This window comes from Terrapene carolina, unplaced genomic scaffold (assembly GCF_002925995.2).
Source record: "Terrapene carolina triunguis isolate 2854851 unplaced genomic scaffold, T_m_triunguis-2.0 Scaffold62, whole genome shotgun sequence".
Lineage (NCBI taxonomy): Eukaryota > Metazoa > Chordata > Testudines > Emydidae > Terrapene > Terrapene triunguis.
The window spans coordinates 14,592,363-14,606,538 of record NW_020664413.1 but is presented as its reverse complement, the minus strand read 5'-3'; positions in this window follow the sequence as shown (position 1 = coordinate 14,606,538).

Sequence of the window (14,176 nt, the reverse complement as noted above, 5' to 3'; positions counted from 1 at the left end):
GGATGCATGTATTTTCCACTGCATGCATCCGATGAAGTGGGTTTTAGTCCACGAAAGCTTATGCTCAAATAAATTTGTTAGTCTCTAAGGTGTCACAAGTACTCCTGTTCTTCTTGTGATTTAAGTCTTTCTTGCTGTTTTCCTCAGTGTTGCAAGTTGGATTTCTTCAGTGAGTCTAGTGAGCAACATTCAGGTTTGCTGGGGGGATGGGTAGTGAGCTTGAGAACCACAAGGAGCTTGTTCATTTCATTTGGCTGGCAGGGTGAGGCTGTTCCTGGCACACTAAAATATCACAGTGTAAGCATGTTGTATTCCTCGGGTGAAATCCTTGCTTATTGACAGCCACCAGATGGCCTCCTACAGTTTTTTTCCCCCTTTGTTGCTCCCCTATGGCCCTATCAGGAAGAAGCAGGTGACAGACAGGAAACCTGAATCAAACATCCTACTAATCTTTCCTAAAAGCTGCATGTAAACAAGAAAGCACAAGAAAATGAGGCCATGGCTGTAATCCAGGGGGGATTGCTAAAAACATGAAATGATGAACAAGCCGCAATGCTGAGCGTCTATCCTTAACGTACACTCCCCAAATTAGCTCTGAAGCCCATTTATCACAGAAAGGATCCTTGATCCACCTTTCTAGAAGCAAAATGACTGTAGGCAGAGAACTTAACTCCATATGTAATTTTTAATTTTGTGTTTTTAGTGTTGGTGAAAGTGAATTATGACTCTAGCCAGGAACTGTGTATGCTTTTTCTCACGTTTCTTCCTGAGCTCATCTAAACCTCTTTGGTCTAAATATCATGCTGGAAAAATCTGACAATAACATGCTGTCTCGAGAGAATTCTAATATTAGCCTGCTGCAACCAGCTGGGAAATACTGTCCCAAAATGAATCTTATCTCGTAGTATATCTCGCCTCTCTCTATTTATCTCAGCAATCCCTCTCCTTTCCGAATTTGGTAATTCCACTTCCAGTCATGCTTCAAATCACAGAATACAGTGGCATGCAAAAATACTTAAATGAGTTTTTTGTGCCTCAAAAGAGGTTTAATTATGAGTTTTAGGTAAGGATTACTTTTTTGAGAGAGAGAGAAAGAGGGAGACGGAGTTGACAGTGCCCTTGGTGCTATGCAAAACAAAGAGCAGAAAAAGGCCCCTGCAAAGACATATATATGCAAATAGTCTTATTGTCTTCATGGGGACTACTTCCATGCATAAAAATTTGCAGGTCCCAATCCTGAGATATGCTGAGTGCCTCCTGAAAATTGAGGCCTGATTCTAATCTCATTGAAGTAACTGGTGTTTTGCCACTAAGAAAACAAGATTGAGCAACCTCACGTCCCACTGAAGCTAATGTATGTACAGTAAGGGGACAGATCGGTTTTCATTTTGTTGCTTTTGGGAAAAGTCCTGCATCATTGAATAGATGATGATAATCCCTCTGTGGAATTTTAATTTAACTGTACACAGATATACAGGGATACAACTCTCTATTGATCTATTAAGAAATATTCTTTTTATAGAAATATTCTTCTCTAGGTTTTTAGGATAATTTATATAGAACTCTATTGGCTCCATCTCTATTAAGGGTAAACCTAACCATTAACTGTGACATAACCAGGACTCACAAGTTTGAGATAACCAAATTCATCTGTGAATAAAAAGTACATTTAAAGCTATGAAGAGATGAAAAGGATTAATCCAATTACACTACCCAACACTTCTTTTGTCCAAATAGTATTTAACAGTAAAGGATAATTTTTTATTAGGTGTTTGTGAACCATCCTGTAGAAATTAATATTCTTTTCCATGCTATAATATTCTATAAAATGATTTGAAAACCTATAGAAATGATATCATTCTCAATTAAAATAGCAAAAGTATTTAGAGTGTTGTGGTAGCCGTGTTGGTTCCAGAATATCAGAGAGACAAGGTCTATGAGGTATTATCTTTTATTGAACCAATTTCTGTTGGTGAAAGAGACAAGTTTATGAGCTATACAGAATTCTGTGTAACTTGAAAGCTTGCTTTTTTCACCAATAGAAGTTGGTCCAGTAAAAGATATTACCTCACTAGCTTGTCTCTAAAAGTATTTAGAGTAATTTATTTAGAATATTATATTCCTTTAGAATCCTATTACCACTGTCCCTATTACATTCTATAGGATTTTGCCTTATTTTCTCATTTTGAATGAGATTTGCCTGCATGTGAAAAATGGTTGTCAGTCAACAGGCAGTGTCCTTTCAGTTTATGCTTTGCTGGAGGATTATACTCTTTTGACTATCCTATGTAATTTTACTTATAGGCAACAATGATATGTGTCGAATTTATTTTGATCAAGTATTTGTTTAAAGTTCAGTATGTAAAATCATGAGAGAATCTTAGAGCAACTAATGAAGCCTCAGTAGATATAAATATTCGAAGGATGTTGTTATTTATTCACTTCATAAATCAACCCTGGTTTGTACAGCTGAATATAATCCAAACAGTGGAAATGAGAAATAACCATGGCATACATCTTTGCTGCATAATTTTATGTCACTTTATAGCTTGGAAAATGAAGTGAATTTCATAAAAATGACAAATGACACAACTGTGTAATAAATAGCTATAGTTTATGAAATGTGAATTGGAGTTTAGATTCAGATGGAAATACTTTTTCAGGAAATTGAGTGAAGACTTAAATCTCCCAAACTCTCTATACAGAAAATAATCTGATTTCCATATGTTTGTTCTGTATTATGATCAATTACATGGCATGCACAATATACTAAATATAAAACATATGAAACATACACAAAATTGGTTTGAGTTCATATAAAAAAAGTATAGGGTATGAAATTAATTACTGTATATTTAATACATGAAATGTATATGATTTTTATCACATAGCAGGCCAGAATTTGGCCTGATTCACACCTCAAGCAAGTCTTCTGAATGTTGTCCACTGTAGGCTTCAAATGTAATATATCTTCTACTAGGTATAGGAAATTTCTATATTGTATGTCCCATATTCTGCATCTACTGGAGATGCATGTTAATGATTCAAGTATATCCCTGTGTTTTAACAGGATAACCTGAGGCCATCATTCTCCTACTGAAACAAATCCCTTCTTTTTTTTAGTGTATAATAATATAATTTTAATATAAATTATAATTAGTATATAAAAACCAAAAGGGATATATACAGGAAATGAAAGGAGGGGCATGTCACCAAGAAAGTATCCATGGGAATAGCGCAAGCATGTAAGGACAAAATCAGGAAAGCCAAGGCAAAGAAGGAGTTACAGCTGGTAAGAAATGTGAGAGACAACAAGAAGGGGTTCTTCAAATATGTTAGACAAAAAAGAAAGATTAAGCACTGTGTGGGTCTGCTGTTCAATGGAGAAGGTGAGCTGGTAACAGAAGATGATAGGAAGGCAGAGCTGCTCAATGCCTGCTTTGCTTCAGTCTTCTCACAAAAAAATAACATGACCGGATGACTGGTGAAGTTACCACAGATGACAATGGGGAAGGGATGCAGATCTGGATAAATAAAGAACGCATCAGAGATCTTCTGACCAATTTGAATGAATTCAAACCAGTGGGGCTGGGTGCTATTCACCTGGGGGTACTGAAGGAATTAACTGAAGAAATCTCGGAGTCACTGGAAATAATATTTACAAACTCATGGATGACAGGAGAGGTAGTGCCCTTCTTTAAAAAGTGGGGGGGGGGAGGGAGGAGGAGCCAGGAAACTAGACACCAATCAGCCTGACTTTGATACCTGGGAAGCTACTAGAGCAATGTATAAAACATTCAATTTGCAAATATCTGGAGGATGAAGGGGTGATCACTAGCAGCAAGCATAGATTTACCAAGAACAAATCATGCCAAACCAGCTTGATTTCCTTCTTTGACAGGGTGACTGATTTGGTTGATGGGGGAATATGGTGGACATAACATACCTGGGCTTCAGCAAGGCTTTTGACACAGTCCCACATGACATTCTGATAAGTAAGCTGGAGAAATGTGGGCTCAAGAGAACTACAATTAAATGGATCCATAATTGGTTAAACAACCGCAAACAAAGAGTAACTATTAGTGGAATTAGATTGGAGGGAGGTCTCAAGTGGGGTTCCATCTGAAGTTTGTAGATGACCCAAAGCTAGGGGTGGGGTTGCCAGGGTTACTTTGAATTTTAGCTCTACCCTCCAGAGTGATTTTGATAAATTGGAGAACTGGGCCATAGACAACAAAATGAAATTCAACAAAGACAAATGTAAGGTGTACATTTATGGAAGAAAGACCAAATGCACAAATACAGAATGGTGGGAAACCTGCTTGGTAGCAGCACTGCTGAGAAAGATCTGGGAGTTGTAGATGTCCAGATTCCCTGATTTAGCAGATAAGGAGCTTATCTGTATCACTGTGCCTCCTGAATTCTGGCAAGGACTCTACCAGCCTAAAAAGAACAGGAGTACTTGTGGCACCTTAGAGACTAACAAATTTATTAGAGCATAAGCTTTCGTGGGCTACAACCCACTTCTTCGGATGCATATTGAGTGAAACATATCGAGGAGATATATATACACACATACAGAGAGCATGAACAGGTGGGAGTTGTCTTACCAACTCTGAGAGGCCAATTAAGTAAGAGAAAAAAAACTTTTGAAGTGATAATCAAGGTAACCAAGTACAGACAGTTTGATAAGAAGCAAGTGTGAGAATACTTACAAGGGGAGATAGATTCAATGTTTGTAATGGCTCAGCCATTCCCAATCCCTATTTAGCCCTGAGTTAATTGTGTCTAGTTTGCATATCAATTCCAGCTCAGCAGTCTCTCGTTGGAGTCTGTTTTTGAAGTTTTTCTGTTTTAAGATAGCCACCCGCAGGTCTGTCATAGAATGGCCAGACAGGTTAAAGTGTTCTCCCACTGGTTTTTGAGTATTATGATTCCTGATGTCAGATTTGTGTCCATTAATTCTTTTGCGTAGAGACTGTCCGGTTTGGCCAATGTACATGGCAGAGGGGCATTGCTGGCACATGATGGCATATATCACATTGGTAGATGTGCAGGTGAACGAGCCCCTGATGGTATGGCTGATGTGATTAGGCCCTATGATGGTGTCACTTGAATAGATATGTGGACAGAGTTGGCATCGGGCTTTGTTACAAGGATAGGTTCCTGGGTCAGTGTTTTTGTTCAGTGATGTGTGGTTGCTGGTGAGTATTTGCTTTAGGTTGGGGGGTTGTCTGTAAGCAAGGACAGGTCTGTCTCCCAAGATCTGTGAGAGTAAAGGATCATCTTTCAGGATAGGTTGTAGATCTCTAATGATGCGCTGGAGAGGTTTTAGTTGGGGGCTGAAGGTGACAGCTAGTGGTGTTCTGTTATTTTCTTTGTTGGCCCTGTCTTGTAGGAGGTGACTTCTGGGTACTCGTCTGGCTCTGTCAATCTGTTTTTTCACTTCAGCAGGTGGGTATTGTAGTTTTAAAAATGCTTGATAGAGATCTTGTAGGTGCTTGTCTCTATCTGAGGGATTGGAGCAAATGCGGTTATATCTTAGAGCTTGGCTGTAGACAATGGATCGTGTGGTGTGTCCTGGATGGAAGCTGGAGGCATGTAGGTAAGTGTAGCGGTCAGTAGGTTTCCGGTACAGGGTGGTATTTATGTGACCATCGCTTATTAGCACAGTAGTGTCCAGGAAATGGACCGCTTGTGTGGATTGATCTAGGCTGAGGTTGATGGTAGGATGGAAATTATTGAAATCATGGTGGAATTCCTCAAGGGCTTCTTTTCCATGGGTCCAGATGATGAAGATGTCATCAATGTAGCGCAAGTAGAGTAGGGGCGTTAGGGGACGAGAGCTAAGGAAGCGTTGTTCTAAGTCCGCCATAAAAATGTTGGCATACTGTGGGGCCATGCGGGTACCCATAGCAGTGCCGCTGACTTGAAGGTATATATTGTCCCCAAATGTGAAATAGTTGTGGGTGAGGACAAAGTCACAGAGTTCAGCCACCAGGTTAGCTGTGACATTATCGGGGATACTGTTCCTGATAGCTTGTAGTCCATCTTTGTGTGGAATATTGGTGTAGAGGGCTTCTACGTCCATAGTGGCCAGGATGGTGTTTTCTGGAAGATCTGCAACACAGATCTCAAAAGCAAAGGAAATTAAATGCGCCCATCAAGGTGGGAAGCCATTGTCTTCAAATAAAACAGAAAGAAAATTAATCTAAATGGTCTAAGGGGAAAGAGTTTCCAATGATCACATTAGATATGATCACATCATAACAATGTGGAAGAACTTGCAATGCAAAATATCAGAAAATGAGTACATAATTTAGAAAAAGCTTTAGAGATCAGACCTGTGACCAGTCTAGTCCAACACCCTATCTCTGACAGCAGTGGCCAGTATCAGATAGGTCAAAAGGAGGATACAAGAAGTCTCTGGTAGCTATGGAACAACCTGCTTATACAGAATGGTTCTTCCTACTACCCATCATTTAGAGGTTAGTTTATACCTGAGGCATTAGGGTTTATATCCTTTCCAAACTTTTTAAAAAAAAATCGACACTATTGTAATTTTGGATGTTCCCATAAACCTGTTGCAGGAAAACCCACCTAAATTGCTGATATTTAGATTTTGAGGCCACACAGAAATCAAAGCAAAACGCAAGCACACTTAAACCTGCCTCAGCCCAGGGGATGGACTAGATGACCTGTTGAGGTCCCTCCCAACCCTTTCATTCTGTCACCAATATATTAATTAATTGGACCAATAAAAGTAACCCTTTGGGTGAGATAGTAGAATAGTCTGACAGATTGCCCCCCATAGCTTGAAGCCTGCTTTTTAAGAATCTGTCAATTAAATACTTATATATAACATACCAGTACATTGAAGTAATGGATTTCTATGGAAATTTGTGCTCGTAGTCTATATAAATAGGGGGACATGGCAAAATGAAGGAAAGGGTTGTGAAGAACAAAGGAATTATGCCATCAAAACAAAAAAATCCAATTTTGCTGAAGATTGACAGAATCCAGAACCTTGTAATTAGTGCTGCATACTACATATTCCTCAGAAAAAAATTATAGCGTACATACGTTTGTATGAAATTCTGTAATGTGAGTGCTTTGTATCTCAGTGAGATTGTGATATACACTAGTGCTCTCTGCTGATGTCGGTTTTTACTAAACAAAAAAGGCATCGTAAATGGCATAAAAGAGATAATTCCTCCTGTGATTTGAGTGCCAGAGGCCTTCCTTAAATCCCTGATTCAGCAAAGCATTCAAGTGTGCGGTTCACTCTAAGCAAGTACTTAAGTGCTTTGCCGAGTCAAAGCCTAAGTGAGTAAATTTCCTATTGAAATCAATGGGAGTTTTGCTTGATTTAAGATCAGAATCTTTTTATTTAAAGAATTTGGCCCTTTGCACTTAAAAAATGTGGTCTGTCTTTGGGCTCAGATGTATTTTCAATGGGATTGAATTCCAGAGGCAAGAAGCCACCATCACAATACCCTGCCCTCTATTCTCTTTGCTTTACTTTAGGGATAACTAGCCATTGTGTTAATCAGTCTGGGTTTGGATTTTGTTGACGGTGCTAAGAAATTCGTTCCTTCAGAACCTTCCACGGGATTTGGCTCACATCTTTAAGTGCTGCCTCCCATGCTTTTCATCCTTGGTTTTTCTGCTGAGACTGCCAACAGTGGCAGTATTTGGGGTGGGAGTTCAGTGATGCAGACACTTACGTCAGTATTCTCTATGAACTGGACTGAGATCAGCATCACACGATGTGGAGCAATGACATGCAAAATCTGGTCTGCCAGTTTGGAGCAACTCTTCGAGGCCACTCTTGAAAATTTCAAAATATTGTTTTTGATTGGAACTAGAAATCAGAGTCACAACTTTGGCCTTTCTGTGAATATTGCCAAGAGGAGCACACGACTGATTCATTCTAGAGGCTCAATTTTACTCTCTGCTGTGAGCAGCTCTAACACTGATTCTTTTCTGTATTTTCTACTTTCATATGTTTAAGCCTTTCCCTTTGTGTACAGTTTATTCTCTCGGTTGCTAATAGCCTGTGAAACAGGGGCTGATACACACGGAGTTGTCTCAAGGAGACTTTCCCTTTGTTCTTTCTTGTCAGTTTCCTTAATCTAAAATAAATCACTTTAGACTGAAAATGGATGATTGCACATTACAGGTGTGTGTGAAGGAGAACATTCTCAAACAACTTCACTCCTGCTCTGTATTAAAATAAAGGGAAATTTCTGCTACCCTATTTATACATTGGCTGTAAACTTTTAGGTCTTGGATAAGTGATAAGGAGCAATGAAACATACATGTGAGACCTACTAATTTGCAATCATAATAGAAGTGCCATCAGCTAATACAGTTTATTTTTATTTTTTGTTATTGCTTAATTCCGGAATTGGCAAAAGAGAGAGTGTCTTTTTGGTACACACCATGCAGCTGAATCTCCCTTGATGACAAAATCTTATTTCATTTTTTCAAAGCAATCTTGATAAGTGAAAAATTATGTAAGTGCTTTACTTTTCATTGTAGGCTATTACTTAAAATGTTACCATTAGAGGAAAGCTTTTCACTTGCTAAACAAGTCTCTTAGCTCTGCACCACAGAGGGGGCTGAAGGGAACATTAAAAGTCAACTAGCTGTGCTGCATCATCACAAAAAGCACTTGCTAACCTGCTAAGCAGGGATTGGAGAGAGAGCACACTGTGGAGGGGGCAGAGAGGGGGAAAAAATCTCCTGTATGATGTTTGCAGTTGCACATTTTATTAAAAGTTTCTCAGGATTGTTTCTCTGATGCCATGGAACTTCTAGAGCAACAGAAACACACACACACACACACACACTCTGTCTGTCTGTCTGTCTCTCTAGACTAGTCCCTTACCACACTAGCAATTTTATTAGAGTAGTGAATAGGCAAATGAGATTTTAACTTGGACTTAAAGTCTGTTAAAGTGGGAGTATTATACTAAAACAGAAATTGCTTTACCTCTCTGACTTCATGCATGCTGGAGCTGTTAAAATATTATTGCCACAAATGAAGTAGCACTTTGTATTGTAATGTACACTACTGAGCCCAATAAAACACCAAAAATACCTTTAATATATTTGCAGTGTGCTTCGGGGGGAGTATGTGGGTGGAGGACAGTGGGAGTGAAAAATATTTCAAGTGTAGCAAATGAGAAGGAAAAAGCAGCAGAGAATGAAAGAAGGATAAAGGAGTAGTAATGCTAAAAAGAAATAACGGGGGATGGGAAAGCAATGTACAAAGGGAGGTATTAGAACCTATCAAAACTTATCCTCCAGCCTTCTTTGGGAAAGGATATGTGAATGCAGCTGGGGCAGTCATAGCAGTAATGATATTGCTCCCTCCCTAGCTAACCAGCTCATTCTTTGAAGGATAGGTACACATGAGATGGATCTTATGTAATGTTTTCTAGGTGGCTATTGTATGGCTGTTGACAGTGAGTTTAATTACAGCATTACGGCTGGGTAGAGCTGCAAAGTCTGGATAAAAACATCTTCGAATGTAAGGGTGTCCAAGCACAGCGCTTTGGTGCAAGCCCCCTCCAGGCAACTCTATTACATTCCCTCACATTGCATCTTGAAGCTTATTTTTGACCGCTCCGTTTCCTTCTCTCACATCCATGATCTCACAACTCTTGCTATTTCTCGCACTATAACATTTTAAAAATCTGCCTTTTTTCTCCAAACCCTGGTTCATGCCATTGTTCCTTCTCCCCTGGATTAGTGTCACCACCTCCTCTTTGGTTTCCCTGACTCTCTTTTAGCTGCTCTTCAATCTGTCCTACATTCAGCAGATAATAAAAGGCTAAATTGTGCTCTGCATGTGGTTGCGTTATCCTGGAGCAGGGGCAGAGAACCAGATTGTTCACTCCGAGTGCTGCAATCTGCTTTCCAATCTGCAACTCCCCTTCACTTTGGGCAGAAGAGAGGGGAATACCCTGTGCCAACTTACTTCATCTGCCTCGCTCTCCTCAACCTGCGCACTCCCCGCCGCCACACATGGAAGGAAAAGTATTGCCCCATTGGAAGCTGCTCTCTACCCCACGTGGCTACCTGCGATAGATAGGCCCATAATTGTCCTTCCTGCAGCTCTAACCATGTCATGTTCCTGCTCAAGTTCCTTTGCTCTTGTCTTGTCCTCAATTCTAAAGGTATGTCTACACTTACCAGAGATTGACGCTGCAGCGATTGATCCATCGGGGGTCAATTGAGTGGGTCTAGTGAAAACCCACTAAATCAACCGCAGATCGCTCTCTTGATTCCGGTACACCACCGGAATGAGAAGTGTAAGGTAAGTTAATGGGAGAGTTTCTCGTCGACCCAGCATGGTATAGACACCGCAGTAAGTCTACCTAAGCTACGTCGACTCATAACTTAGGTCAACTTAACTGCGTAGTGTAGACCTGCCCTAAAAGGCTCTGCACAACTCAGTCCCTGGTCCCTCCTTCTCTTAGTTCTCACCTTGTTGTTTTCTTGTTATCCAGCATCTTGTGGGTCAGAGACCTTTGTCTTCTCCCTGTTATGCCTTTGTGCACATGGCTCCCTCCTCCTGGACCTCCCTTTGTTCTGTGCACCAAGCATCCTCACCCCCCCCCACCCGCCCCAAAAAATCTCTTCTAATAAGCCACGCGTTCCACCAGTCTTTCCTCCAATGACTTCCACTCCTACTCAGGAATCATCTAGAATATTTGGTCACAGTCTCCATTACAGATCCCAGAGGGTTGTGTGCTGCATTCTGCACAGGCAGGGGTTGAGTTTAGCTGTTCTGTCTGGTTCCTTTTTCCTGGATCACTTTTAATTAGGGATGTTGCCTCTTTCCTTTTTGGTATTCAGCCAGACACTGAATAGATCCTGTAAGTGCCAAATAATTGCATGTGAATAGCAGCCTTATCATTTTAGGCACAAAGGGCTTTAATCAGTTTTCATGATTTGAATATTAAGGGCTGGATTATCACTCAGAATAAGGCCTTCTTTGCTTCCCTGCTCAGACTGGGGACCCAGGGTTTGGTGGGGAGAACAAGGGTACTAGAGCTAGGCAGGTGCTGGATTTTTCATTTCATGGGGAATATCACAAGGTTTCCATTCTGAAACGAGAAAAAACGAGAAAAAAAACATTGAAATTTCCCACCAAAAAAGATTCAAAAAATGTTTCATTCCAATTCTGACTTTTATATTAGATGGTAATAGAAAATTTAAAAAAGTAACAAAGTCATTTTTGAAATGGAAAGGTGAAACCAGCAGGTCCTAAAAGGTCCTTTTTTTTCAGTTTTTCCTTTGAAACAAACTTGTGTCAAAATAAGCACATTTACGTGAAACATTTTGCTTTTGACAAATCGGCATTTTCCAATAGAAAAGTATTCCCCTGGAAAATTTCTAACCAGCTCTGCAAAGGATACCTGCTATGAGCAAGTGTGTAGTGAGGGTGCGGAGTAGGATGAGCCCTGGTCTTACATCCCACTTTATTTGCTGGCCAGTAGCTTTTCAGGAAGGGATGAAGTAATTGACTCTCTCCCCAGCACAAGGGAGCTATTGCAACTCCCTGAATCAGTTTGTTTTCTAGTTTGCTCCTGAGGCAGTTCAGCTACATGCTGCTTCTTTCTTATAGCGCGTTGTAGGGTTACAACAGTCTAACCTAAAATAATAGTCTGAGTCTGTGTCCCGTACTCATGGTGAGTAGCATCTTACTCCACTAATAGACCCATTCAATGTAATGGAGTAAGGATGATAAAATCTAGCCCTCCATATATATCCTAAAATATATTAAGGGCCAGTTTGTGCATTCCTTTCTCACGTCTGCAAGCTGTTCATGGGACTGCTCAGATGAGTAACTGCTGAACAATGTGGGTAACGATTGACAGTTTGACTCTGAATGGATAGCTAACAATATTCACTGTATATGTTATAAATCATTTCTGATGGTAATCAACTATAGATGCAACTGTGCTAAAACTGAAGACAGAATACAATCACTAATAAAATGAAAAGATTTGGAAAATTCATTTAAAATTTTACTGCAGAGATAGTGCTATAATACCTATTTTTAATTTTCAAAAGAGTTCATTTCATGTGTTGTAATTCGTTACCCATGGAATAATTGTTTTTACATTATGCATTAACTTTAAAATATATTTTTAAATAATTTATTGACTACTTAGTGTGCAAATTGACTAAAAGTGCCTTAAGTCAAAAAACGATAAGTGCTGAGCAGCTAAGCACATGCAGTTAATTTTAAATTTAAAAAATCACTAGTTTAATGTGTTTGCATTAGTTATACTTAAGGATTAAGGGCCCAGTCCAAACCTATCAGAGTGAATGGAGAGATTCCTACTGAGTTCAGTATGTTTTGGATCAGGTTCTAATACAGTTCCGATGATTCACTTAGTTTTGTAACTGTCTCCCATACACGAGAAATAAAAGTTTGTTTGGAGAGAATTTCCATAGCTGGCAACTCATACTTCATACCCCCTATCTTACCTGTTGAATTTCAGCAAACAAAAGCCCAGCGTGCCCCCTTCTGCAAATAGTCATGGAAGGGAACTATTTTTACTGCATTTTAATTAAGGACTCTGCATTGCCCTGATAAGAGAGTGAAGTCTGTACATACCTCCTCCTAGCTCTGCTGGAAAGCTGCCTCCCAATAGCATCCTCTGGGAGCTGCAGTTCTCTGGTCCTTGGCAGCTCCCTACAGATACATTCCTTTGGAGCTACATAGCCAGCGACATCCTGACCAGGGCTTCCCAAGGTTCCCCACTGGAGGAGATCCCTGAAAAAGTCAATAAAGCTTGGGGATATTTAATTTTTTTGAAGATGTTCCACATCTTCCACACAAGGGAATGAGGGGCAATTCCGCCAGTCCTGCCCCACAGTCTGCCCTGGCTCCATTCCTGTCCCATGCAGAGAGAGCTTCACAGGGTTTAGGGAGAGAGAGATGGTGCTGCAGAGGCACCCGGCTTCTGTTCCGTTCTTTGAGGGACGCTGTATGAGTGGATCTTTGGGGGATATGAATGTGGCCCACTACTTTTAGTGTGACTCCTTTCTTTTGCTCAGGGTCAAAAACCGGGTGATATGCTGACAATTAGAGGGACATTAGTAATAATAATCCCAGCAATCACACCTTAAAACCTTCGCCAATCAGTGACTGCCCAAGTAGCCCAAGAAAACCTCCAGATGAAATAGTGTCAGTAAAACTGACCATTGTAAAGAGCACATACAAACAAAGCAAACCAGGAGTTTAACTGATTCAGGTCCAAGTGTGTAAAGCCAAAATAAAAGAGCTGAAAAAGTGAAAAATCACAGTAGGGCAGAGGAAAGGACCCTCAGCTTCCACTTGAGCTTTAATACCACCCCGCAGCAACTTCTATGTGGAAATGTCTACTTATGTGGGTTTGGGCATGGAATAGCCCCACTGGCCGTACCTCCCTTTGTGGATGACATACCCATGTCTCCTCTGCATATTTTTCTATGGAGCCCTGCACTGGAAGCCACTTCTATGAAACATTGGGGATCCAGGAGCTTCTTATTTAGGGGGGAGGGATAACTCAGTGGTTTGAGCATTGGCCTGCTAAACCCAGGGTTGTTAGTTCAGTCCTTTAGGGGGCCACTTAGGGATCTGGGGCAAAATCAGTACTTGGTCCTGCTAGTGAAGGTAGGGGACTGGACTCAATGACCATTCTAGGAGACAGGATATCTCCATTAATTTTTTATTTATTTATTTTTATTTAATGTAGGTTTTATATTAGCCAAAGTGCTTAATTTCTGCTATGTTAATTCTTCATGTATTTGTATTATTGGTCTTGGGATAGGTCCCTTTTCATGTGACAGTGGTAAAGGATCACAGAAAGAATTGCTTTCTTCTAGCTCTGAAGAAGGACAGCACTATCAATTCTCTCTTAAAACTACTTTGTGTGTCTGCTTCACTGTAGAGATTCTGCCTAGCCCCCTCTGACCTGGCTTTGTGCTAGAGATTTAAAGAAATTGTACACGTCTCCTGAGGCCTATATTAGTAAATGGATATCTAAAAACAGTGTGAAAATAAGCTGGCAAGTCCAGTGCTCAGCAGGTTTAAATGCATTCAACTAAATAATTAAACAAACTGTGTGTGTGTGTGTGTGTGTGTGTGTGTGTGTGTGTGTGTGTGTGT